The 5,228-nt window shown below is 42.9% G+C and overlaps 1 non-coding gene across 1 annotated transcript; it reads right to left on the bottom strand.

Moving 5' to 3' along the window:
* Positions 1–2,057: 2,057 nt before the first annotated feature.
* LOC129544809 (U6 spliceosomal RNA) lies at positions 2,058–2,164 on the bottom strand. Its single transcript, XR_008683556.2, has one exon. It is a non-coding gene; the product is annotated as a U6 spliceosomal RNA (small nuclear RNA).
* Positions 2,165–5,228: the final 3,064 nt, after the last annotated feature.

Genomic DNA, 5,228 nt, shown 5'->3' with positions numbered 1-5,228 from the left:
CTTCCATCCTCTTCCTACCACCACTGGAGTATTCTGAAGGAAATCCCACGACATTAAACATTTCATCTGTAAATAATTCAGTATGTATTTATATTATAGGAATCTTAACAAAAATGATCATAATCCCTAGGTGATGATTCCATATTAGATGGATGGATAAAGAAGATGTGGTACAAATGGTGGAATACTACTCAGCCATAAAAAAGAATGAAATAATGCAGCAATGTGGCTATAACTAGGAATTATCACACTAAGTGAAGCAAGTCAGAAAGAGAAAAACAAACACCATGTGTGATCACTTACAGGTGGAATTTCTACGTAACAGAAGCAGACTCACAGACATAGAGGATAGACTTGTGGTTGCCCAGGGGGAAAGCAGGTGGGGAAGGGGTGGATTGGGAGTTTGGGATTAGCAGATGCAAACTATTATATATAGGATGGATTGATAGCAAAGTCCTACTATATAGCACAGGGAACTATATCAAACATCCTGTGATAAACCATAATGGAAAAGTATGCAAAAGAATGTATATACATATATACCTGAATCATTTTGCTGTACAGCAGAAATTTAAATTTTAATTAAAAAATTTAAAAAATTATAAATCAACTATATTTCAATAAAGAAATTTTCTTAATATCGTCAAATATCAGTCTTAAATTTCCCTATTATGTCATAATCTTATTGGCAATTGGTTTGAATCATGGTTCAAAACACTTCATATTACATTCTGCTGCTGCTGCTGCTGCTAAGTTGCTTCAGTCGTGTCCGACTCTGTCCCTGGGATTCTCCAGGCAAGATTCTACAAGCCTCTTTTTAAAAGTTCTCCTTCCATGTCTCCTCAACCTTTCCTTCTTCTGTCCATGAGATTTATTTGTTAAAGAAATTAGATGGTTTGTCCTGTAGAGTTTTCCAGTCTGTATTTTGCTCTTGGGAACCTCATGGTATCTTTTAATATGTCCCTCCTGTGAACTGGTAGTTAGATCTAGAATCCTGATCAGATTTAATTTGGGAAGGGGGTAGGACTATTTTGTGAGGCTTCCCTGGTGGTTCAGCTATAAAAAATCTGCCTACCAGTGCAAGAGATGTGGGTTCGATCCTTGGATCGGGAAGATCCTCTGGAGAAGGAAATAACAACCCACTCCAGTATTCTTGCCTGGAGAATCCCATGGAGAGAAGAGACTGGCGGGCTACAGTCCATGGGGTCGCAAAGAGTCAGACATGACTTAGCGACTAAACAACAACAGGACTGCTTAGGAAGTGGCCTTCTCTTCTTGCCTCAGATGGCAATCATGTCATCGTGTCTTTTCTTGTGATGTTAGCAGTCATTCATGATGACTGCTAATACTGTTCAATGCCGTCATTCCTTCTCATAGCAGAGAAATTTCCCCTCATCAACTATTTGTTTACCCAGAGGTATAGTTCATACAGGAAACACATAATGATTACTTAATTTTTATCTTTATTTTCAATTTTTAAAAGTAATGAGTTGGTTCACTAGTATCCTTGAAGGCAACCAATGAGGTTTTCTTTTGAAGTGTTTTTAGCATAATGATAAATTCAGGGATTTTAAGTGTATTTAGGGATTTTGTTCTACTGCAGTTATTATCCTTCTTGACGTTCAAATCGTCCCATCTTTGGCCAGAGGGAGATTCTTCAAGTTAACTTCTGAGGCCTTTTGACAGAATTCCAGTAGTCTGATAGCTTTGTTGCTTTCCTGTTTGACAAGATGTTTCAGGCTTATCTGGTAAATTCCCTGTCCCAGACATAACATTAGCTGTTTCTCCAAAGAGCTCCGGTTCTTCTTAGTGGGAGATGGCATTTGAAGACTTCAGTCAGGGTAGTAGAGGTGTTTATTGCTTTGGACAGGTCATTATTTATAGGTCTTTTCAATACATATTTAAACTATGTCATGAATTTATAGTGAGATTTGAAGTTAAAATTCAGGATGACAGAATTTTTACTTACTCTCAATGATCTCACTTTCTCGTTCTCCTTTTCCCCCCTCAATAAAGAGCCCCTGTTCTCAATAATACTAATTTGATTATTCACACAACAACCCACAGGATTTGTCATTAATTTGCATGTCATCTGTGCCCAGGGACCATGCCGATCTTCACTGTGTCATTCTAAATTCAGTATATGTGCTGTTGAAGTGAGAACAAATTTTATAATCTTTTTTTGGAGGGGCACACCAGGTGGCTTGCAGGATCTTAGTTCCCTGATCAGGAATGAAACCCACATCCCCTGGAATGGAAGTGCAGACTCTTAACCACTGGCCCGCCAGGGAAGTCCCCAAAATTTATGATCTTTACCAAACTGAAAGGAGAAAAACTGTATCTCATTCTAGTTTTATTCTGCATTTCTCTGGTGATTAATGAGGCTGAGCGTGTGTTTTTTTCATCACCAGCAAATCCCTGGTTTAAATCTCTTCCCAATTGTTGGTATTCTCCATAACAGCATTTCCAGAATTTCAGCCACTTGCTGAATGGTATGTTTTTTTCCCAATTAACAAACCACCCATGTTATTATTGACTGAATACATTTTTAGTTTCTGAGCTCCCACCCCAGTAGTCATATCCAAACATAATAAACATGAATAGATTTCGTGTCTACTTACACACTTCCCTAACGCACATGAACATAAACACATTACTCTTAAAATTTAAAAAGTGGGTAGGTACCACCTGAAATCGCCTCCTGTACGTCCCACCTGTGGTGAGCCCCACGCTTTGGAAATCACTACCCTGAAGGCTTTGACGTTCTGTGATGGAAACGGGAGGAGAGACGTTGGTCATGGCCCTACGCCCACATACCTTTCATGAGAAAGCCCACGTTCTGATAAAAGTGAGACCAAATGCCCACCCTCACTGGAGACAGCTGCCCAACAGCAATAATGATGCAGAAAAGAGAACCTGGGGCTTGATTTGCAACACTGTTGAGTGCCACCTGTTTGTCTTGGGGAAATCCCCCCCACACCCTCTAGCCCTTGGTTCCCCCATCCGTAAAATGCAGAAGTTGGAGGAAATGACTTGAAATCTCTTCCAGGTTTGAAGGCAAGGTTTGTCAACCCCTTCCCTCTTCGCGCACCGAGAGTTCCTAGTTTAGAAACATTTGCTCCCAGCTGAGTTCCTGGCTCAGGACTGGTGGTGGGTGGTTCCAGTCCCCGCCAACAAGCCTCTCTCTCATCACTGGCAGCGGACCAACACCTAAACAGTTCACCAGCTCCTGAGCACAGGGAGACCAAAGGGCAGCTAAAGAGTTAACAGAACCCCGTCCAGATCCCGGAGGTGCTGAGGTCAGGACAGTGCGAGCTGGGTGATCACCACCAGAGGCTGAGATTGCCATCAGGTGGGCAGACAGCTTCTGTGTTTCTAACACAGGAAGAAAGGAAGAGGGAAGGAGAAACAGCAAGCTAATCAAAGCTGTTTCTCCAGGAAGTGGGGGTGATGGGCCGGAGGGTGATCTCCAGCCTTGGACACACAAGAATACACAGAGGTGAGCTTCTCTCACAGAGCAAAGGCTAAAAAACAAAACAAAACAAAAACCCACCCAAAACAAACCCAATAAAGTGCCCTGAGGAATTTCATTAGTCAGGGCACAGAATGGAGGTCTCTGGCCTCAGCCAACAAGGTGTGTCTTGCTAAGAAAAACACTGCCACCTGAGGCTACCAGAACATTGCACATCAGTGATATTGCAGTTTTTAAAAGGGAAAGAAACACAATACACTCTTCGGCGGCATGTGTGCCTCACATTATCTGTAGGAGGAAAAGCTGAGTTACCCGTGATGGTATCTTCTATGGGGATGACCACGCAGCTTAGAGGCGTGTAAACTGCACTCAATCTGCAGGGACCGTCACGGTGAGCTCGGTGCCTCGGACCATCTCTAAGATCAACAGATGGACCCACGGGGTGGGTCCTTTTCTCAGATAGCTACAGGTGCAGAGGAAGCCAAAGGTAGCTCTGGACCGTGGGTCAGGTGACCTGTGTGGGGCATTAAGCTCAGTTCTAAAGAGTCAGTGCTGCGGCCACCCAAGCATCCTGTGTTCAACCAATGCACACGACCCTGACATAGAGATAATTTCTTCTGCATGCCATGCCCACAGAAGATGCCATTCCGGAGGAAGTCTTATCTTCTCACCAGAACAGTGTCCAAAACCTGCTGTAATATTTACTATTCTGTGTTGGTATTCTGGTCACTTCTGTGGGGGGGCGGGGTGTGTGTTCTCTAGAGAAACAATCTTCCTTTTGGGCCCCTTGTCCTCAAGTCCTGGGGAAGGGTTGAATCCTAGATCATGCTTGACTATTTCCCTGGGTGTTGTTTTTCTGCCATAGTTTACTCTCCTTTGAGACTGGCCGCCACCCTCGCATGTCCCCAGAGTCAGCATGAAAGATTCAAGAGGCATCAAGAAGTTTCTTTATACCTTCCCAATAGTTCTCCTCCCTGCTGAGAAAATAGCTGAGGTTCCTTCAACTAGATCAGGCCTTATGTTCTGCATCAGGAAGTTTATTCTGTAAAAAGCCAGACAGTAAATATTTTAGGTGTTGTGGGTCATACATTCTCTGTTCTGTCTACTCAACCCTCTGCTTAGGGCTAGAAAGCAACCATAGATAACGGGTAAATGAGTGAGCACAGTTGTGTTCCAATAAAGCTTTATTTACTAAAGCAGGAGCCAGGCATGGGCTGCTGGCCAAAGGTTGCCCATCCTCTGTAAGTGTTTTACACTTACAGAGAAGGAGAGTGGGATGGGGTAGGGGGAGCTGATATTTATAGGGTATTTATCACACACTAGGCGCTATACTTGCACCTTCATGCATGGTCATTTTTTTTTTTTTTTACTTTTTGGCCTTGACACATGGTATGTGGGATCTTAGTTCCTCAATCAAAGATGGAGACTGTACCCCCTGCACTGGAAGCATGGAGTCCCAACCACCACTGGACTGCCAGGGAAGGGCCATACATTGTATTTCATTTGGTTGTCACAAGAATCACTGTGTAGAAGGTATAATCAAGGTCCATATTTTGTAGCTGAGGAAACTGAGGCTTAGAGAGGTTAAATAACTTGACTTAGGTTGCTCAGCTGTTAGCAGGATCTGCTATGGTATGTGATGTATGTGATGTTCTAAGGCCTATGCTCTTTCTTCAGAAACAAAGATGTGTAGAATGCTGGAGATCACAAAATCCAACATCCTCATTTTGTAGAGGAAATGAGAATAATAGGGGGA

The sequence above is a fragment of the Moschus berezovskii genome, chromosome 20 (assembly GCF_049115385.1).
Source record: "Moschus berezovskii isolate FMDL1 chromosome 20, NW_MosBer_1.0, whole genome shotgun sequence".
Taxonomy (NCBI): domain Eukaryota; kingdom Metazoa; phylum Chordata; class Mammalia; order Artiodactyla; family Moschidae; genus Moschus; species Moschus berezovskii.
Note: the sequence above shows the minus strand (reverse complement) of the source record. Positions and strands in the feature narration are given on the sequence as shown.